Raw genomic sequence first — 23854 nt, forward strand, 5'->3', positions numbered from 1 at the left:
ACAGGAGTGTAAGAATTGATGAGTAATTACGGTGCTGCAAGGTCAGGGGAAACAAACAAACAGGGGAAAAGGCTAAACCCTTGTTGGAATTCAGGATCGTTCATGCATTACAGACCTACAAAACAAAACAAATTATGCAGGTATTAAAATATCTAGCTATGATCGTCACATATGAGGTCCTGCAAATCTATTATTTTTTTCACAACCTTTGTCCAGTTGATCTTGAAGTGCTTGTCATTCACTAGTGGGATGAGCAGCAGTTGATGGCCTGATAATGAGAAATCATTTATTGCTTTTGTAATGCATTCCTCGGAGTGCGTGGGTATGTCTTCATCGTTCATAGTACCAGGGAAAACTGGAATAGAACTAAGACATGAACAAGCATTGGCATAGCAGATAGGTCTCTCCTATGGGACCTTATAAGTGTTTAGCCATGCAGCAAATTATCTTGGGTGCTGTGCCTCCCTCACTAAAGACAAATGTAGTTTAAATGTAAATCTGCGGCAGACATTTTAATGCTTTACCACACATTGAGCATGTATTCCACATGGTTAATAAGGGAAGCTTTCGAACGTAACTTATTGAGTACAACGTGAACCCAGCTTAGCCCTTTACAACTTGCAAGTATCAAGGTATGAATGCAGGTATGAATGCACTCCTGTCACTGATTTACACAGCCATCCTAACACAATCACAAACAAGCATTTACAATGCAATGGTCTCGGCAATATTATAGGTAGAGCTATTGGTATTGCTCATTATTTTTTTATCTTTACTGTATCCCTAAATAAATGGCATTTTCATTTCTATTGGCATTAGCTTTTTTTTGCATATGTGATACCTATTGCATTAGCAGAGAGAGATTGAGGTAGTGAGAGAGGGAGAGAGAGAGAGAGTGAGGTATTGAAATAGAGAGTGAGGTAGTGAGAGAGAGTGAGGTAGTGAGAGAGAGTGAGGTAGATAGAGAGTGAGGTAGTGAGATCGAGAGTGAGGTAGATCGAGAGTGAGGTAGTGAGATAGAGAGTGAGGTAGATAGAGAGTGAGGTAGTGAGATAGAGAGAGTGAGGTAGTGAGGGAGAGTGAGGTAGTGAGGGAGAGTGAGGTAGATAGAGAGTGAGGTAGTGAGATAGAGAGTGAGGTAGATAGAGAGTGAGGTAGTGAGATAGAGAGAGTGAGGTAGTGAAAGAGTGAGGTAGTGAGGGAGAGGGATGTTGTGAGGTAGTGACTGGCCTTTCTTGTGGTTGGACTCAATCCTATTTCACGTTGGATATTACATTTTACAACTAACCTATTATTCACTATGAATATATGCCAGCTACTAATTGCTCATCTTATCTTTCAGAATGACTTGAGTGTAGTATGAAGCCCACAGATTTTAATATCAGTTCATGAGTACATCTGGAGCGATGAGGCTCAGCAGGCAGGGTGTACTGGCTGCCCGTGCATAATATGCGTACACCTGGATGCTGTGCTTTGTAGCCATTGCTGCAACCCCAGTACGCATACTTTTGAAATGTATTACGTGTACCTTTTCATACTGTACAGTGCGGTCATATCGCTATTTAATAAAAGTGTTCTAGTGAAATAAGGCAACTGTGGTCATATGTAAAACAGAACGATAGATAACACGGGGTTTTGGAAATACACAAACCTCTCCCATCAATTGTGCTGCCTCTTTTTCAGTGCATTGAAAAATAAAACCAATACAAAGAGAATAGCTGTGGGAAACAAAAAGCAGCGTGCTAACAGTATAATTTGCCACCCTTCCAAATAATCAGTTCTCACCCCCTCCCACTAACCTTGCCCTGTCAGATTGCGTTGTGACGTCCTTTGTTATTGTAGCTCCACCTCACTCCCATTCGCCCAGCATATCCCACGCCGCACCCAAGCACCGACATGCTTATCTGAGTGTTCTGGTGAGACAGGAGCGCAGCTGGGGGAATGAGACTAACATGCACTTACTCCTCTTCGAGGGGGTGAGGCAGACGTGCAGTTACTCTTTGCTGAGGGGATCAAATGTACCAGGAGTGTACTTACTCCTATCTGAGGGGGTAAAACGGGCGTACACTTACCCTTACTTCTCTCTGAGGGGGGATGAGACGGGCATGCACTCCTCTTCAAGGGGGTGGGGGTTAGGCAGGCGTGCACTTACTCCTCTCTGAGGGGGTGAGACGGGTGCGCACTTACTCCTCCTCTGAGGGGATGAGACGGGCGTGCACTTGATTTACTCCTGCCTTCCAGATTTAGCAGGGCATGCGCAGGTTAGGGGCGTATTGTATCCTGGGCATCTTCCCCTCATTTGAATGAATGAATGAATGATTAAACACCAGAGGGAAGATGTGCTGACTTCCGATGTTGTGTCTGCAGGGTGATAGTTTAAAAGCTTTTTTTCCCCAAAGGATAAACTGGTACATGAAATCCTATCCTGGCGAATCCGGTGCCAATGCTGGGTGCCTGCAAGATCGGCCCGCTATACAAAGACACTTCACAAACTGAATGCCACGGACGTGGAGTCATCCACACTGCTGGGGTGGGCACAGTTGGCACGGTGTGGCATCCATCTATTTGTTTATGTGAACATTCCACCGTTATAATGGATTTCCGCAACAGCCAATTGAGTCCAAAGGGTGGGCTCGTCAGCGTCCCTTGATGGTCACCTGTAAAAGGGCAGTCACCCCTGGAGTACAGCCCCAGCCCACTGGCACCCAGAACGGTGTTTCACGTGAAGATGAAACGCACATTCCCGAATTTTTTTCTAGAATGACTATATAACACCGTCAACACAGGCTCTGGAAACCTAGCACTAACGTATAATATACAATCTATATTGAACTCCTGCATATTACATTATCCAGAAACTATACAGTGGATCGGGCCTGCGCTTGACACCCTGGGTTGTGCATCCTATAGTCCAATAGGATCAAAAGAGCTTCCACCGCATGTGTGATCCGCTGCATGTGTGTGTGGCAAATATTGCAGATCACACACTGCGATACAATGCTCACGGTCTGCAGTACGGCTGTGTAGGAGTGTAGAAGCCACGCGCCTCCTATATATGGAACGCTCACAAACTGAAGGACTCATATGCTCTCAATGGTTTCACCGCGCGCCAGTTTGCAGCCGAAGTTCTAACACCCTGCCTGCTGCAGCACTCCTCACTGCGCCACTCACATTTTCACCTCTCTTTGCAGGACACAAGTCCTAATGCAATTGCAGCCTGCTGGCAGCGTGTGCCAGGCTTAATGTAAATGCGCCTGAAGTTACATCACACAGCCCCATTAATTGAGTAACCGGGAGAGGTGGAGGGCCAAAGGGCTGCGGCCGCACGGAAAGAACAGCGCTTCCCTCCCGCCAACTGTGTAATCTCGTAACCGCGGAAAGCAAACTCGGAACTCAGGAGCTCCCTCCCGGATTTACACAAACCCGATCCGGTGGCACAAGGGGGAAAGACGTCCAAAGCACGGTGCGGATCCCTGCTCGTGGAACTGGAGCCTGCCCCAGCAGCGCCGCCACCAGCACAACAACACGGCGCCGGACGGATGGATCCTCACGGCCAGAGAACAGCATAAAAATGGCGGATGGAAGAATCGAAACTTTTTCGCATTCGGGGGCGTGTTCCTGCTGTTCTAAAAGGGCGTGGCTAAAAAGTGGAAAGAACAGCAAGGAACACGCCCCCGAATCTGAAAAAGACGGAGCCTATTTGGAGGGACGGCTCTCTCCTCCAATGGCTGGCCTCCGTTTAGGAAGCCAGCCAATGGAGGAGAAGCAAAAAGAGAGGCGGGCTAAATAGCCACTCTAGGAAACATTAAATCTTCCGACTTCCGGTTCTGCCTTCGGCAGACCGGTAGTCCTCGACCTAAAAACCCACAAAAACACAGTTGATATGTTCCTAGTGTTTAACAGCAGGCAATGCAACACTGCTTTTTACAGTGCACCCTATAATGCGGCGCTTGTCGCATATAACGTAAATAGAGATCAAGTATTTTACAAATAACATCTTTTTATGCCGAAAGGCCCCACAACTTGAGTCTTTCTTGAGTTGTACAAAACTTTTTTTCAAAGGTAACACTGACCCATTTAACACGCAAGAGTGTACATATTTCCATCAGTTAAGTGCGGAGCAGTTGGCAAAAGTTATTTTCAACAGAACAAAATCCAGTGAGCAAATGCCCCCCCCGGCCCCCCGAGCACTTCATATAGTCATTTTGATTGCACAGCTAGCCGAGGCAGCTTTCAGACAGGATTTCGAATCATAAACAAAAAAAGCTTCTTTTTTTAAAATATAGATTTATATAGCGCGAACTCGACCCCAAGGTATTGGAGCGCTTTGCATGAGCACTGGTTACGTTACAGAAGGAAACATTCAGGCACAGGTAGATTAAGTGATTTGCCCAGAATCACAGGATGTAGACGCTACCGTGAGGCTCGAACTTTAGTTTCCAGCACCAAAGTCAGCAATCTAGCCGTCAGACCACATCCTCTCCCCATAGACCTTCCCGAGAGGGACAGGCGAGGCCAATTCAGTCTTGTGTGGGAGGGCGGGGGCGGGGTTGCAGGTGGGGAAACCTAGGAACATTTAAATGACGGCACTCAGCTGATTGTGTTTTCGTTGTTGGTAACACTGCCCGTGTTTTGAGAGTGCATAAGGAGAATGGGCTTGCTGCACCCTGCGATGATAAGGAATAAACGTGAAACACTTCCCCGAAGTTACCATGATGCTGCAAGGTCGCTAGCATGCAGGGCAATCTGGCAGTGCCTTGTTCTCTTACAGAAAGCTTAACGTTGGGAAGTTGGTTTTGGGGCGGGGTCTAAATTTATGCGCAAAGAGGGGTCCCATTGTCAATTCATGGCACTGCTGGGTGCGTCAGAGGCAGACGGAGAGCGCACACATCCGCCGCCACCAGCCCCCACACGCCTCCCACCCAGTGGTCGAAGTGGGCGGGATCGGCAGGGCACGGCGTGCCCCTACTTCTTTAATTTTAAGGATTCCGTTCCCATACTTTTTTATTCTGAAAATGCGTCCTAGGACGCAAGAATTCGCCACCGCCTATAAATAAAGCTCGGCGTTCCTGGTGTTCGTGAGGGGCGGGACGGCAGATAAGTACAGGACTCTGTCTTTTTCTTCTCTGGGCAAGAAGGAAAAGACAGTGTCCACTTCTGCTCTGCCTCTTCAGCTGCCCCCCACTCTTTCCTTCTTCCCTCTCTTTCTGTCTAGCAGTTCTTCTCTTACTGAAAACCGTGACTTCAAGACGGGGCTCTCACTCTCTTTCCTCTCCTTTCTTTTATTTGCTCCCCTGTGAAATGGATCCAAAAAAGAAAAACACTTTTGCTGGAAATGACGTATTTTAACCGACATTTTAATTCCAAAGTGCAGCATCAGGAATAAAAGGTTAAAAATATGAAAAATAACTAAATAAAGTAAGATAGAGTGGGAGCAAACTGCCCTCCACTTCACAGCAACACAAGTTACTTTTTTTAATTAACTTTTGATACGTTTGAGCTACAAACAATTTAATAGTTTAAATGGTCAGATCATGCAGCAGAACTTGCATTATGAGGAAAATATAGCAGAGCCATAATTATATAGAGAACATTTGCAAACTAGGATATTTTGCCATACATGTTTGAACTGCTGTTGTGGAAAAAGGGAGAAGTGCTGAAGGCAGAAACTCAATGGCTCGGAGACAAACGGCTTGTGCTTCCACATTTTACCTTATTTGGGACATTCGGTGTTAGAAGCATATCCCATTTTGTGAATGTATTTTAATGTCAATAACTCATTATAACCTTAAATAATCGTGTGTAACCATTGGTTGATTTAACTGGGCAGTGAAATGCCAAACAAATAATAATAATTGTGATGTTTGCGCATTCTGGCCACGCCTCTGGCTTGGCCCAGTGATCCAATCCTTGGGTTTTTCCCGCCCTCTGATTCTCCGCCCACAGTTCCCCTACTTTTTTTCCCCCCACTTCGACCACTGCTTCCACCACACAGGCGACAGATGCTGAAATAGTGACACCACCCCCCCCACACACACAGGCTACTGAACCCGGGGGAGTATCTTCCCCCCCACTAAATACTGACAATCCGGATGAGTACCGCCACGCACACGCAAAACAGCACTGACTGAACGGCGTGAGCTCCCCACAGAATGAAGGTGCCACTGCTCCGAGTTGACTGACTGCTCCTCCACGCATCCCAAGGACTGTCCACACAGGACCGTACTCTGAGACTCTCCGAGATCCCCCTTTCACATTTACCTCCCGCTGTACCCCAATAGGGGGATTCCCTAAATTGCGCAACAACATTCAGCGCACTCAAGTTTTCCAGGTCCACTCGGGAGCTCACAAACAGTTTTTAATCTGCCTTTCAGGGACTTGCAGTATCCAATCACAGAAACAGGACTTAGTTAGGCATGAACCTCTTAAACGTGAGAGCAACACCCTATGGCCCACCCATCCCGTGCACACCAATTAAATCCAAGGGCTGTCCCTACAAATGCATCACCGACTGAACTACTTCTCACAAACCACAGTAACTGAAACAAGAAGCACATGCACTCCTGGGGAGGGGGGGAATGGGGGAGGGGGTTAGTGGCGCGAAGGAACAAGGGGGCGGAGTCCTCAGTTACCAGGGCATGACTCGCTCAAGATATCTGTTAAAGTACAGCAAGAAGAAACATCACGGGAACCAAATTGTGTGGTAAATGACCACTCCTCAAAATAAAGTTTCCTGCCTACTTTACCAAATATATTTATTTATGGAGGCCCAGTGCAGACTCACCCCAGAGTCCGCATCAATGGGCATTGCTGCGCATGGCAGGGTGTAGAACGGCAACTGCCCATTCAGTGCCAGTCGTGCATTTCCCCCTCTTAATAGAGATTTAGAGGTAAGAAGATTAACTACAATTTCAGAGTAACATGCATGACCACGCTCAGATCCACGTCTGGTGTGGCAGCCCCTGCAGACCTACCTCCGGGAAGGAGTCCTTGGCGAACACGTGCAGCAGCGCCTACTTGCCGCACTGGCTGTCCTTTGAACTTCATTACACTACCACGCTGTATTAAGTTATTACATGCAGCACTGCCAGGAGGTGCATTCAGATGCTGTGTGTTATGAAATTCAAGGAATGCAGCGTCCCGCGAAGCACGTGAGTGGTGCGTGCGCCACAGCGAAACATCTGTTTTGCATTATCCCGCACGCATCTCTGCACGATAATTCAAAACAGATGTGGCCCGTGCGGGTAACCGCAAGCAATAGGCCGTGGGCGGAGCAAAGGCGGGACATGCACCCGCCTTTGCCCAATTGCGTGCTGTCTTTCTCAGAAAGACGCAAGCAAAGGCGAATAGCCTCCGAAGGAAAACAAACCAACAAACCACACGCACAAGCATGTGGTGAGCTTTCCAAAGCCCTTTTACTGTTTACATAAAGTCTCGCCAGAGTAGCACATGCGCGCTGCTACAGGCTCGACCAAAAAAGGTAGGAATATTCGTTTATAAAGGAACAAAGGCTTTCACAATACCAGAGACTGTATTTCTAGTTCAAATGAGGCAGGAGCTACCCAGGACTGTGGAATTTATCAAATCTACTTGTCCTGTAAATAAAACCCACATGCCCCTTTTGGTACCATGCAGTGAGGTAAAGAGAGTTAGCGGCGTTCTTATTACGGCAGAGTTCTAATGATAGCCTCTTTCGTTATGATACTGATCTTATTAGGATGTCAATTATTTTCTGATTTTACCACCGGTCTGAACAATTACATGCAGGGGTTGGAATTTGGCAGCAAACAGCAATTACGGGGTTGAAATACCCTGTGAGTCTGAGCACACCCGTAACCTAACCTGTTTAAGTGAATTCACCAACTACTCTTCAGTCCCTTCCTACACTGGGAAATGCTTGGAAATGTACTCATGTAAAGGAGAATAGTACAATGCTTTGCAGAGTAGGGTACAACAGGGTGTAGGAAAAGTGAATTTTCAATCGCTCAGCGCAGATTCACTCTTTCATACATGAAATTTACAAATGTTTGTAGGAATAAAGTTTCCAAGCCTGCTACTGTAAACACTTGTGAATTCCTGAGAGTCACAGGTCTGCTCCAAAGTAAGAACAGTACCTTGGTGCACTTTTGTATTTACATTTTTTAAATTGATTTTTTTTAAGAATCAGACTCCTAATTTATTTGTATGTTGCCTTTACTTGTTTTACGTGGATGCTTCATAATTAAGGCTCCCAGTTTTCGGTTGTTACTGATTTTTACAGATATATACAGACAGAAAACAAAGTGTCTCATGTCTGTATATATTTTTAAATGCAGAAAAATTGAGAAAATTGTGCTTCTTGTGAGTGACTCTCTATACTGTTCTTCATGAATTCCAGGCCAACAGCTGACCACAAAGACAGCATGGGGAGGTAAAAAATGAGATGATATGTCCTTAAATACAGGCATAACTTAACATATAATGAAAAATCTCCTAGCTAACGTAACTGAAAGTTTCACTTCTATTAAGGACTCAGAGGCGAGGATTATGCCTTCTTTCTTCACTTTATTTCAATAGCAGCAACAAGGTTAACACAGACTACGTTTCCCATGAACCAAAGGGAAAGGTAGCAAAAAAGAACACATAGTAACAACCAATCCCACCAAAGAAGCAGTGTCCAATCAGGGGCACTGAGCCCAACATAGTCCTTTGCTAGTGTCCCCTCTTCCTCTTTCTGAGCGCGAAGTCAGGTCTCCTGTTCTCTTCAGGCATCTTGCTTGTGAGCATCAGAACCTGCAAACGACAGGGACACATTACCGAAGGAAACAAACTGCTAAAGCCTGTAAAAGAGCATTGAGCAGTCACTCTGAACACAGCGCAGTAATACATGCAGTCAAAATCTGAAGTAAAGTACTTACTGCAGTACGGGGAGGGTTCTGCTCCTGGAGCGTAGGGCGGGATAATCCTCGCCTCCGAGTCCTTAATAGAATTGAAACTTTCCGTTACGTTAGCTAGGAAACTTTTCATTCTATGTCAGGACTGGAGGCGAGGATTATGCTTGTTTAAGGCTTGCCCACAACCAAATGAGCCATGTTGAGCACCGGCTTAAAGTAGAACCTCTTAAAGGTTGAGTCCGAAGACCAATCAGCCGCATTGAGGATATCCTCCAAGCGGGCACCCAAGCCGAATGCCTTAGAGGCCATAGCTCCTCGAGTGGAATGCGCCTCAAAGTGGCGAAGGCTTATGCCAGCCTCTTGCATCACCCAGCGAACCCATCTGGCGATGTTCGGCGAGGAAACCTCTTTAAAGGGCTTCCGGAGCGTAATAAGGAGTTAGCGTTATCCAGAGGGACAGAACTCTTCAGTCATCGCTTCATAAGCTTTGAGGCATCTGACCACACAAAGTTTCGGGAAGTCAGCAAACTGCGGACAGGAGATAACCCTGGTATGGCATTTTGTGCACCGAAGCAGAGTGAAAGTCACCCCATCGGGGGTAAACATACTACCGGTGATGTCCAGTGCACAGACATCCGAGACCCGTCTACAGGAAATCAGGTATAGAAGCATAGCCAGTTTCGCAGAAAGTTCCTTCCTGGAGAGGAACCGGTTAGGTTAACAGGATAGAAAAAGATTGAGAACCTGATTAACATCCCAGAGCGCGGAATAACGCGGCTCTGGAGGCAAGGAAAGCCGGATGCCACGCAGTAGCCTGCAAGCCATGGGGTACTCACCCATAGGAGTCCTATTAACCGGAACATGGCTAGATGAAATGGCCGATCTGAAGGTGTTGATGGGCCTGTAAGCCAGCCCGTCGGAAGCGAGCTGTGCCAAACAATTCACAACATGACCCATGTCTGCGACCAAGGGATCGAAACCCCGTTGCAAACACCAACGGGACCATCTGCTCCATGCGGACCTGTACCTCTTGACAGTACTGTCTGCCCAAGCCTTGGAGATGAACATCTCAGCCTCCCGCCAAAGTCCTGGGGCATCCCATCTACCCCTGAAATCCGCTACGCCATGAGCCATAGCGAATTCGTCAACACTAGCAGATAAGGAGTCCCTTCGGGACTCGAGAGGAAGGTCAGAAAGAGTGGGAGTAGGATTGGAAAATCCCAAGAAAGTTCCAGAAGAACCGGAAACCAGACTTGCGACTTCCAAAGAGCGGTGACTATGACCAGGTATGCTGATTGTCTGCGGATCTGTGCTGTTGTCCGCTTGATCAGCGCGAAGGGAGGGAACGCATACCCATGCTTCAAGCTCCAGTCTTGGAGGAATGCATCTGTGGCCGCCAGGGGGTCCGGTCCCCAACTGAAGAACCAAGGGATCTGATGATCCAGTCTGGATGCGAAAAGATCTGCTGAGAAAGGACCCCAGTGGTTGTTCAGCATCGCAAAAACAGACTGGTCCAGCTTCCAGAGACTGGAATCTCGGAAGTGCCGTAATTGGAAATCCGCTTCCAAGTGGTCTCGCCCGGACAGATATTCTGCTGTGACCGATATCTGGCTGTCCAGGCAATACTGCCAGAACTCACTGCCAGGTCCGAGAGGGCTTTCGACCTGGTACCTCCCAGGTGGTTCATATAACGGACCGCTGAGACGTGGTCCATTTTCAGGAGAACGCAATATTGCACTCGTTCTCCCGTCCAGCAACGTACGGCAAAGGACCCCGCCAAAAGTTCCAGACAATTTATATGCAACTTCTATTCATCTGGAGACCACAACCCTCCCGTAGAAAGGTCTCCGCACCTGGCACCCCAGCCCAGCCTGCTGGCATCGGACCCTATCACAAGATCCGGAGCCGAACTGAAGATCGCTCGGCCGTTCCAGGCCTCCATATGGTCCAACCACTAATGAATATCAGCTCTCGCCTCGGTGGACAGGGCGACCTTGTGGGAGTACGGGTAACCTTTGCGGAGGAAGAACACCTTGAGGAGCTGAAGGGCCCTGTAGTGGAGTGGTTCGGGAAGATGGCCTGTATTGATGCTGACAGGAGGCCCACCACCCGGGCCAGCTGGTGAAGGGACACCTGTTGGTTGGCAAGGACGCGTCGCAACTCGTGACGGATCTTGGTCACCTTTCTCGAAGAAAGACTGAGCATAGAGGTTGTGGAGTCTATTATGAACCCCAAGAAGGTAATGGACTGAGCTGGCTGTAACAGTGATTTTCGCTCGTTGATCACAAAGCCGAGGTCCTGAAGGAGGGTCACCGCCATCTGAAGATGAGCAGTCAGCTGACGCGGGCAAGGGCAAGAAGCCATCAGTAGAAGATCATCTAGATACACGATCATTCTGACCCCCGAGCTCTCAAGAACTCCCCCACCGGCTTGAGCACCTTGGTGAAGCACCAGGGGTCAGAGGATAGGCCGAACGGAAGAGCTGCAAACTCGTAAATGAGATGACTCCAGGCAAACTGTAGAAACCACCTGTGAGGAGGAAATTGGGATCACCAAGTAGACGTCCTTGAAGTCCAAACGGACCATCCAACCGCGGGGGCATAGGATGTCCCGAAGGAGATGAATCCCCTCCATTTTGAAATGGCGATACACCAGCCATTCGTTGAATTCTCTCAAATTTATGACGGGTCCCTTGCCGCCGTCTGTCTTGTCTACTAAGAAAATATTGTTCAAAAAACCCCTGGGATGGAGAGAAGTACGGAGATAGCGCCCTTGTCGAGAAGGGATGCGATCTCCTCGTCCACTAGGGCTGCGTCCTGTGTGGAAAACTAAATGGGCCAGGGATTGGATCTCTGGACCGGGTGCCCCACAAACTATGTGAAACCCTTGCACTGTTTGGAGTACCCATGCATCGTGCATTAAGCACAACCAAGCCTGTTCTTGCCAGCTGCCCCCCTATTTTTAATGGGGAAGAAGGGAGAACACTCACCGGTGCTGGAGGTGGAAGCGCCTCCTCTGAAGCCTTTACCTTTTCCGCGGCGACCTCTCGTGGGATAAAAGTTCCCGAATCGGAACTGGTCCTGATACTGACCGGAGCCTCTCTAGTTGCCCTGATCGGGCTGGCGACCAGCCGAGCGGCCCCTGCCTCAGCCGGCCCCGTAAAAAACACGGGGAAAAACCTTCTTAATCGTGGACTGGGCATTGTCCAACAAAGTGAATCTGTTGACGAATTTGCCGAGGTCCTTCACGAATGGCTCGCCAAACAGACCGCCCTGAGCAATGGCGCCCACCTCCGAGTCCGCCAGGTCACCTAGCTTTGGATCAATCTTAATAAGGAGGGACCGGCGACGCTCAGTTCAGAGGGCACAGTTCGCATTGCCTCAAAATATCACCGACCTCTGAGCCCAGCCGGACAGGGATTCCGGTGAAATGATGGAGCCAGACTCTTTGGCTTCCTCTGCCATATTGAGGATCTTAGTAATAGGGCCGAGGGCATCCAGGAGCTTGTCCTGGCAAGCCCTCCAGCATCAGTTGATCCCTTTTTTAGGATCCCTGATACATGTTTGGAGGAAGGTGGACATGCCGCGGTCAATTTCAGGGGTAAGGGCTACCGTCCCCTCCAAGGAAGGGCGAGGACACTCCGCCCATAGGCAATTGCGGGCCTCTTTTTCCAGAGGGCGCCAGATGTGTCCAGCTACATATGCAGCAACCTTATCAGCAGGAACCCACTACGAGGAGCGGGGGTGGATGATGTCATTAGGGTCGAGCATATCAGAGGTGCTCTGGGAAGTTTGGGAAGGGCGGGACGGGAGCCAAGGTCTCGAAGGACTGGGATTGGAGTCAGGATCGCCAGCCGCACCCGGGTCAGTAGACGGGGGGCGGGCGGGGGATTCCCCGCAGGCAGCGCTGATTGGCTATCTACAAAGGCCTGGGGGTGAATGTTTTGCCAATGTGCAACATTCCATCCATCATCTTGTGTGTTTTGCTGTTCGCCCTATGTGGGAAGGGTATGCTCAGACTTGGGTCTCGTGCTCACTACGCTACTGGAGTCAAGCTATCCTGGCTGAAGAGGGGTGAAACCCTGAAACCGGTATTAGGATGCTTGATTTGGTCCAGGGAAGACATGGATTGGCAGTTTGGACTGGACTGTTCCCATGAGGCACAGGGTCAAGACTGATTTGCATATGACCATGTCTGAACTGGGGTGGCGTGGTGAGCAAAATAACGATGGATTAAACCCAGATCTGCGACTGGGGGATGAATGTTTTGCCAATGTGCAACATTCCGTCCATCATCTTGTGTGTTTTGCGGATTATCTACAAAGGCCTGCCTCAAACGTTCAAAAGCATTCAAATCTACCCCATGTTCACGGGGGCGCTTAGGTGGCAAGGAGCCACGGGTGTCTGGGTCCGAAGGGACCGTAAGGTAAACAGCATGATTATTTAGGGACGCCGCTGCCTACAGACCGAAGCCCGGGTATATTACTCAGACCAGGGACTCTGCTGGAAGTGGGCGCGCGGTGTTCGAATTCCTGTCGAAAAACAAACCCCGTGACGCACTCCCCATGGCCTGCCGCACCTCCTGGCGGCGGGAGGTCCACAGAGCACAAGCCAGCAAGACGCCGCGAAGGGACGGGAAAACCTGTTCCAGCGGCGCCACCACAGAAGCCTGCAATCGCAGCCCACGCGATGTGAGGAGAAAACACACAGATCCAAATAGGAAAGGAGTGATATCGTCGCTCGAAGCAAACCAAGAAAAACCGACACGGCGCGATTACACTTGACAAAGAAATTAGCATATTTCACATAGCGAGCAAAATGACACGGCGCGATGGCGCCGACAATTAGCATATAATTCAGTGAACAATTATAATAAGCAATTATAGTAAGCAATAACCAAGCGCTAAACAGTAAAAGTAACTGAAGAGCATTTATCTGGCTGCGCAGCAGCGAAGAAAGAGGAAGAGGGGACACTAGCAAAGGACTATGTTGGGCTCAGTAGCTCCTGATTGGACACTGCTTCCTTGATGGGATTGGTTGTTACTATGTGTTGTTCTTTTTTGCTACCTTTCCCTTTGGTTCATGGGAAACGTAGTCTGTGTTAACCTTGTTGCTGCTATTGAAATAAAGTGAAGAAAGAAGGCATAATCCTCGCCTCCAGTCCTGACATAGAATTCAATATAATGGTAATATATACCTGTGGGTGTAGTGTTTTTTTTATTTTTGGCCTCCTAATTTGCTAAAAAGCGACAGGCATCAAAGTATGAATGCAAGTTAGTCAGGTAAATAAATGTGGAAACATACAATTTTACAATTCCATTTACTCTCAAAACACAAAATAAATGCGGATAAATAGCAATAACAAGGGTAAAAAATAAATATGGATAAATACAGATGAAATTTTTTTTAAAAACATAAAACCGGGAGACCTATCCATAATCTATCTTTTTTCTTACATTGGCATACATCAAAAAAGAAACTATTGAAAGATGCACAATAGTTTAGTTTAGCATAAAGGTTTTTTCAAGTTGCACATTTTTGGGGGGTATTTTTCATTTTAAAAGCAAACAATCAACAATCTTGCTTCTATGTCTGTTTGCATATAATTAGAGAAAATTCTGGAAGCAATGTAAATAGCCTCAAATTGCATACATTTGCAAACATGTTTATAGTGGACCCACTGTCAGTAACATAAGCTAAGCTTACAGCTAATCTGTTTTTACTTAATGAGCTAACAGTAAAAACTTTAGCATTGATGAATCATGTACACATTTGAACAACATATTATGAATTCAAATCTTGCCTTTAATGGCAATTATCTTTTACAGATCCATATTTGGTTCTGTAAACAGGAAGCTAAAGGCTTTGTGCTGCTGGGGATTGGGCATACTTGTCCAGTGGATAAAATAAACATGACATGTGTTTCCCTTGACCCCAAATAATATGCCCTGGGCATCGGCGAAAGTAATTCCAATCACCTGGCTACCCTATAAACCACAAGGACCCAGGGATAATCCACTATATTAAAGCAACAGTAGGCTCACTGGGAGCAATTTTACGACTGGATAAATAGTTTTCAATTCTGTGTAATCATTCAAACCGTGTGTGTAACGATACTCACAATAATGCGGTCAACAGCCTTCTAACAGCCAAAGACCAGGAGATTTTGTTGCCTAATGTAGGCATGCAGGCTGCATACTCAATTCATTTGACTCCAACATCGTTTTGCCACATATTGCTATTTGGCATTCCTTGTAATTATAGGTCCATATCTGTTACTTTCACATTGTGTGATCAAAGATCAAAAAGCACTGTTTTGAATCAAAAAAGTGTTGGTATTAAAAAGAAATTCCTTTTCACTACTTCAGGGAAGACAGCATGTTATTGATTAATAAACAATATGATGTACGATTACAGTGTAAATTTAACAATTGATTTCTAAACTATTTGCCCGATAATAAAATACACCCTAGGGAACGTCTGTTCCTAAAATATATGGTTTACCCCAGGCTTGGGGTGGTTAACACGGTTGCCATTGTCTCATTAGAACCTACAACCCAATGTGGCACGTCCGGACGTGCCACCTCTTAGGCTGCGACAGTCGAGCTCTTTAGAAAGACTCCTTTGAAAGGATACCCAGTGGTAAGTGTACGTCTGCCTGATGGAAAGCTGATAAGACTCCTAAAAAGCAGTGTCTGATGCCTCAGACAAGTCCTTGCAGCATAGCAAGAGCCCTATGCTTTCAGACTGAAAAGGCTAGTCTCTGGTGGGACAACGGATGTTCTGACAGGAATGAACGTCAGACAGCAAACAGACACACTGAGGACCAAAACTAGGCGTATGATATGCTGCGTAGCAGTGAATGTGTAACTAATAGCACTTTGGCTCCCTCCTCTTGAACCTTGGACAGAACCATTCTGGATAAATAGCCTAGACATGAAAGCAAACAGCCTATCTGTTGCCCATGGTATGAGCAAGGAATCCATACTACATGCCAGAGGATCCAGAAACTTGACAGAGATCAGAAGACTGCTCCCACAATGCTATAATCCGGAGAAGATAGGAACACATTGCTAAGGGGTTCTATATGGATATCAATATGAGGGTCTGCGCTGTACACATGAATACAGATCTTGCCTGGCAGTACTGCGACAGCCGGACAACCTGTGTCACTTTGACCACTGACAGGAACCTTGTCTACAGTATTTAATTGGAATATGGAATATGCATATGACTTCCTTTCCCCCAACAGGTTGTGGAAATATCCTCGGGCCCTGCTGGATTGCCTCCAACTCTCTCCATCTGAATAACCTGAAGAAATTCTTCTTGCTCCAAAAAGGAGCCTCAATTTCGCTAATGGTTCTCCAATGCACTGGCATTGGAGGGGATGACCAGAAGAGTGAGAGGGCATAGCAATACTCTTAGTTATATTTGGAGTTCACAACTATGACTGGATTAAACAAGCTACTATCTGGAAACTAGTGTCTGACACTCACTGTTCTCTGAATCTGGCATCCTCTTTTACAGAATAGAGCTTTTCAGAGGCTTCAAGTGATACCTTAGCCTAAGAAATAAGAATAGCGTGGAAGTTAAGTGGCCCTGAATCCTAAGTGCAGTCTAGCATCCAGGCACCACATCAGGTATGTCAGTCAACTCTGAAATGCCTGAATCTGGTGCTCAAGCAGGAAAACCTTTCCTTGTCTGACTGAATGAGCACCCAAATAATGAGAGGGTTTTCTTGACACAAGGTGGGACTTCGCATTCAAGATAATGCCTTACTCACTCAATATCTGGTAGTCCTTTCCAGTGATACTGGCTGACTGAGGGAAACTAGATCAGCAAATTGTCTAGGTTTGGATGGGCATAGATCACAGCTGTGGGCATCAAGCCAACCAGAGGAACCAACACCTTCTAAAAGCACCATAAGGTAATCTTAAAACCAAATGGCAAGACTGAGAATTGGTGATGCTGTCTATATATGGCGATACAGAGAAACTGCTAGAGGTGCTCTGCAGTCAGGATGTAGTGCTAGGTATTTACCAGAAATAACCGTTTGATTTTAGGAATTACCTGTCTTGAAAGGAATTTCAGGAATCTATTTGTTCAAGTCATTCAGATTGAAAATCAACTTAAATTCACAGGATACCTTATAAACCACAAAGTATGGACAATAACTAATCTACTTCTCACACTCCAAGACAGGCAATATGTCCTGATTCTGCAGCAGTTTCTTAATCTGAAACTTCTGAGCAATGGGACAACCAGGATTACTAGGCGATGGCGTTTGCAACCCAAACTTGGATGGTGGCAAATTGATTTCTATGTGTCACAATCTTCAGTAACCAGATTTTGGCGAATAACTACATCCATGTTGTCCTGAAGAGACAAATTTGCTCCCAACCCATGGGAGGACTTTGCCAATAATCACAATTGCTGCAGTTTTTGTTTCTTGCCAATGTCTTTCCCCTTAACGGTAAATTGCCATACTGTTGCTTTTATTTGCTCATGTGCCTCGAAAAAGAATCTCCCCCTTGCTGCTGCTTGTATATCAATGTGACCGGGCTTGGAATGCTCTTAGACTTGCCATCACAGAGGTAGGCCTTTAAACATTTCCAAATTTCTCTTTACTAGATCATCCAGATCTGGCCCAAACAATTTCTACAGCTGAATAAGGTTATGCAGTAACATGCTTTTCTGATTAGAGCATGTTTTTCATTATAAGGTGCAGACGGTCCTGCGAGCAGCTACTAAAGTCCCACTGGTTATGGACACTGGTCTAGTGGAATGAAATACCCCACTAGCTAGCTATTTTAACTGTTGTTCTACCAAGCCATGATATCAACATAATATGCCTCTTCTGGCATTGTGTTATGAATACACTGAAGTTCTTTTTTTTAGCGAATTGGCCACATACACCTTGCACTCTACGAAACTTGTTAGACCCACCATTCCTTAAAGCCGCTTCCACCTTTGTATCAAAAGCATTCCCTCTGAACCATGTCATGTGCAGAACGGTCACCTTTTCTGCAAGGTTTCACAGGTGCAGAATGCGTTAGCTCCATTTCAAATCAGCAATTGGATAGATTTTGGCCATGTTCCTGGGAACAGACAACTTCGTCTGGACCTTGCATTTCTCTTTAACGCCACTCTTGATAGACCAATGCACTAGCAATGTGGTGACAGGTGGCATCTCCTATATGGCAAAAATATTCACTCCTTCCACTTGGGCCTAATATAACAGTGGCTATGCAGTATCCTCTGAGACAAAAGCCAAGACCAGCTTAACTTACTCCTTTAATTCATCGTCCTTGACCTGCTTTGCCTCGGACTGAGAAAATAGAAGGAAGGTCTGTGTCTCCCCTGTGCGACTGAGAATTCCACAGCCTTGTCAATCAAGAGCTACAACTGCCCTGCACTCTACGGCAGCTCACCAACCTCTGAAAGGAGATCGGTATCTGTCTTTTTGGAGTGAAAAGGCGAGCAGAATAGCAAGCTGCTCCTCCTGCCCTACACTGTCTTTTCCTAGCAACTGGGTCACTGCACACTAGTCTGGTCATCTCACCAAAGGCACAAGATAGACATTTCAATGACACCCTTAGCTGTGCTCTGTGTACTAATGTTACATTATTTGACATGTTGTTATGAAGCTTCCAAGTCTGCAGTTGAATGAAATCACAACGATCCAACTGATCTGTCGTCTACAACCCAGTCAGCCGTCTGTCAGACACTTTACCCACCTGTGTTGGAAATAAAGCCACATGTAGATAACACACTGTGGTCCAACGCCCTGTGGACAGCAGCCGTACCTCCAGAAAAAACAAGGGAAGACCAACACATGCAACTTGTCACAAGTATACCAAGTTCACCCAAATATCACAGACCTATTCTCAGGAAAAAAACACATGAGGTGGTGAGGCATTCCTCCCTTAATAGGTCACAAAATAATGGGAGAATAACACCTGCCAATTAGGAAATAAAATGGGAAAGAGAAGAGGTAAACTACGTCATACTCTAGGTCGGAGTATAGCGCTGTTTACTGACATTATAAAGTACTGGCACTGCAGCAGGTTTAGGGTTGGTCTGAAATCTGACAGAGAAAGATTTAACAAAACAGACAGGATTCCCCAGCTGTGCAAAAGGTGAGATGTTCCATGAAGACCTTTAGGAGAGAGGCAGAGATCTGCAGGTTTGCACCTCTAATTGCAAAGTGGGATCCCTCCATTTGAAACTGCACAAGGCGATGTGTAGACCACTTGTTAGAGGATTGTGATTTGGCCTGTCAGTGGACAGCAGAAGACTAGATAAATACCTGAACAGATAGAAAAAAGAACTAGTTAATATCTTCTCAAAATACACGTGTCAGAAACATTTAAAAATAATGAAGTCAGTTCTTTGTTTTTTCAAAGATGCACTTAGAACACATATTTGCCATATTGGCCTTTTCACTCTTTTACCCCACATCCTCCAAACTCATGGGACATTCTTCTTGCAAAGGAGACACAATCAGAAATAGAATGCAATTTGCAATCTACGATTTGTGTGTATACTTCTGGCCCTCCAACTCACTGGTTACCTTTCCAAGAGACATCTTCCTTTTCTGCCATCAATAAAAAGTTTAAGCGCACTACTATAACGTATGCCCCAGCTATTCCTTTATTAGGATCACCAAAGGGTGGGTCACACGTCACGGCGGCAGTTACGAGGTTGGGAGGATGCGGATATTTATGATGCAGGAGACCTTTTTAGAGATGGCACCATAATTCCCTATGCAGACCTTATGTCAGAAGACAGTCTCCCACCGGGGTAATTCCACATGCACCATACACTCATAGCCTCACATTCAGTTCAGTGGGGCAACTTAGCAACAGAACCCCACACACACCACTTGTTACAATATCTACATGTAATGGGCACGGGGGACATTTGATTCGCTGGTTCGCCTCCTCACTCTGCCAACACACTGAGATATCACTGACCCTTCTGAGGCAACATTGGGAGGATGACCTAAGTCGTGCCCTATCGGAGAAGGAATGGATGGCTATACTGGAAAGTCCTACAATGGTCCCTCGCAACCAGCGCTTCCGGCAGATCCAATATTTTACACTCCACCGCGCGTACCTCTCCCCTGCCCAGAAAAATAAGTTTTTCCATCGGGATGACTCTGAATACCCTAGGTGTCCCCTGCCCAACGTAGACCTCCTACATATGCTCTGGCTTTGCCCTACCCTAGAGGAATACTGGACAAATGTGGCAGCCTCCTTGGCCCGCTGTACCAAGCATGTGGTTCCCTTCCACTGGGAGGTGTATAAACTACATCTTTTTAAAAGGAGCAAGAAACACAAGGCTACTGCGCGTTTCTTGGACCTGGGCTTCACCACGGCGAAGTGCCTGATCACAAAATGATGGAAAGCCCCTGCTGCACCTCATGCGTTAGCGTGGCACTGCTCTATGCTTAACTGGGCCAAGGCAGAGGACATGACACTGCAGAGGGAAGACTTACTGGGACTTCACAAGTTCCCTCTTGCCACAGATTGGGGGGCTATGGTGATAGAATTGCAGAAATCAGCTACAATCGCAGCAGACATGCAAGAGGAGGCAGAGGTCGCTTCAGCGCCATAAGGGCTCTCCACACCCGCTAATCCGTCGTCATAATGGGGGCTGCGTTACCCAATCTTTGCTCGCCCTGTAGAAACATGGTATCTCCATGCGCTCCACAAGCAGTTAGTTAGCTGTAACTACACTTTAGGGCCTTGGGTCAGGGGCGGTTACCCTCCCCCACCTCCCACCTGAGTCAGGTTATTTTGTCCTCACTATGTTGTATCCTCCACCCATTGTTCATTGCTAATCAACATCACGCATAGCATGGCATCATAATACTCAGTGCTGTGGTTTATACATTCACTCACACTTCTCCTCAAGGGTTCTGACATTGTGAACACCCAACTACACCACATTCGACACCGTGCACCCTCACTACCGCGGCCAATACAACGCCTTTGTTTTACTGTAGTATTCTTACCGGGCATGTGTGGCCATCTGAATGTATTTGCGCTGTACTGTTAAATATAAATGTCAATAAAAAGATTTTTTAAAAAACAAAAATCTATAAAATGTTTGAGCTTAGCATTTGTGAACTACAGGTTGTCTCTTGGCACCAAGGTGACATGCTGGTAGCTCAGAGGAATAAAGAAATAATTTGTGCAGATGAAGATCCACGTTTTCAGACTCCTCATCAGAAGGATAAAGAGTAGCAGAAGGACTGAAAGCAGGTAGTAGCGGAATTACTAGAGGCTTCTTCTGCACTAGTAAAGAAATAGGGTAAAGACTGTCCAAATTAGACATTTCATATTGATTCTCCCAATCCATTAAAAATAGTTAGAGCAGGAAGTTGGTGGATGTGAATTCAATGCCTGGAGGAAGCAAATGTAGGCATAGGAATGCAGGTGCCACAATGGAGAACACCAAACATCTACATATCAACCCCCTTCCACTATTTTAGGATTCAATAATGCAGATAACAAAAGATCATGTATGTATGTAGCCTATGATATTTTTAAACACAGACTAAACTGAGTTCTGGCTCTACAACAGATTGTGAATACAGAAGGTATAAACGATGTTCCTTTGGATGACTCAATGTGTACGAATACCATTCAGGGGAAAATGCCCCAGAAAGTATAGTTTGATCATCTGTATCACCAGATTCATCTAAAGGCTTCTCAATATTTTTCACAATAAATAATTTTAAGACTAAAATAAGGAACAACTTCCCAATAACAGGTTACTCGTACATAGACACTGCTGGTTGCTGGTCTAAATCCTGGGACAGAAGCATATGGGTATGGCACACCCAAAGGTCAGTATGTGGGGCCATCTTGACTTAGGATGTCATTAAATATGGTGCACCTTGAACGCTTGGGCTCATGGCGCAAGAACTAGCATTAAAATGGTAGCCAATCATATTTTTTACTGTGTGAAGCCTTGCTGCCATAAAATAAGAGACCACTTACTTCAAAAAGAAGTTTCAGAAAATGTAGCTGTGTCCTGGGCAGCAGTGGGTCCTGTAGGAGTCGGGGCACACAGAAATCCATTAACACACTTGATGATTGAAATGTATAGCCTATGAAATGAGACCGTAATGGCATACAAGTGGAGATGACTCATGCCATGATAGAAAGACACTGGTCCCCAACTGATTCTTTAGAGTCTTGATCACCATCTATTTCAACAAAGGTATTCAAAAGATTATGGGCAGGTGCTTAGGAGGGCCCGAATAGGTTTCTATTTCCCAACAGTGGCCAGGGAGTGAAAATTCAGACTCGGACTGTCTGGTTATAAAGATCAATTTTTCTCAGAAGAATCATTGTCCATATAGTCCATAACTTACTCCACAGTTATTCTTTTGTGCCTCCACTACGAGGATATTGAGACTGCCTCCAATCTGGAGGAGAATTCTAAGGTAGAGGGTAACTGGTTAACTTTTTTTAGGCCCTTTTCAAAAGAAGCTGCCCTACATGAGTTACATGGCCAGAGGTAAAGTATCAATGGCAGCATGCCCTAACCCTGAATAATAGCATGGCTTATCAGAGTTCAGCCTGGTTTCCTAATAGGGTAAGAGAACAGGAGTCACAGTTTTGCCATAAGGACGGTGAAAACAACGGATGGCCTACAGCACATTTGACTTTGCTTGAAACGGTGAGTGTAATAGTCAAGATACCAGCAGGGGAAAATACATTGCTACTTTTTTGGCTTGATGTAAGGTAAGGGACATAAAGTAGTGGACCAAGTATAGGCTGATGTGGGGACAATTAATGTGCTAAAGTATCTGTGCTTTTGAAAGTGCACTAACGTATCCCCAAAGACCATTTTAATAATATTTTAAAAGATGATCAGTGAGGACTTCCACATGAAACAGACGAGAAAGTATAAATTGCGGTTCTATAAGAATCAGGGACTTCATACTTAGGACAAGGTTTCATGAGCTGAAGTAGCCGCTTACATGTTTTAGATACTTTTGATACCTGTGGCTAAAGAGAGTGAACGTGGAGAGGAAGCAACAGTCATATATGGACTGGAAAAATTGCTCCTATTAAAAGGGGGATTGAGGTGGAACCAACTGGAGGGTCAATGAGCCGTGACCTTCTTTCAATCACTGGCCTCAGCAAGCATCAAATAGCTACTTCAAGATGCAACAGTAGCAGAAAGTAAGTGCAGACTAAATAACAGGTCCAAATCCTAAGGTGTTGGGAACTGGTTGGGCAGGGTCCTCTAGATCATCTCTGAAGCGTATCCTGCATACATAGTCCAGGGCAGATCACAAGTATCCTTGGGTGTCACGTCTGTGGGTTTGTGGACCACTTTCAAAGACTGTCCTGTGTGCAGGCATAAACCCCCCCACTGAGCAGGTACACTTTATGACAAAAGTCAAGGATGACCCCACTTAATAGTAGGACCTTATAGGAACTCAGCAGCAGGACAGTGGACTGTTGTTGCCAATGAAGGTTAGCGGAGTGAGTTTCAGGTTTTGCTTGACACGTGGTGCACCCCTGCCATGATGAATGGCAAATAGGACCACCTACCGAGTGTAACTGAACACCACAGATAAGTGGGCAATGAAGTATCAGATGCTAGTCCTACTGCCCATGTGAAGTAAAGTGCAGCACTCTGTTAGACAAAAAAATGGATGGCAAATGTGGTCACCCGGAGTAAAGCCAAGGTAATCGCTACTCAGAGCATAACTAATACACACAAAACACACACAGTTGCCCAACATAATAAATGTTGTTCCAAAAAGATACAAAACTTGGTTATCAGTGCCACCTTTGGTTGGAGACTTCCAACACTTAAACAGTCATCTCGCCAAAGCGAAAAGCACACAGCCTCCAACCTTCTAACTAAGTACACCTATGGATACATCAAACTCCACACCAAGCAAAGGAAGTACAACTTAAGTCCATATGATTCAAATTGGACCAGATAAAG

The 23854-nt window shown here is 46.1% G+C and overlaps 1 protein-coding gene across 3 annotated transcripts in view; it reads right to left on the reverse strand.

Moving 5' to 3' along the window:
• The window catches only part of SKA3 (spindle and kinetochore associated complex subunit 3), a 637733-nt gene that overhangs the window by 261103 nt on the left and 352776 nt on the right, over positions 1–23854 (reverse strand). The window lies entirely within an intron of this gene.

Source organism: Triturus cristatus, chromosome 8 (assembly GCF_964204655.1).
Source record: "Triturus cristatus chromosome 8, aTriCri1.1, whole genome shotgun sequence".
NCBI lineage: Eukaryota > Metazoa > Chordata > Amphibia > Caudata > Salamandridae > Triturus > Triturus cristatus.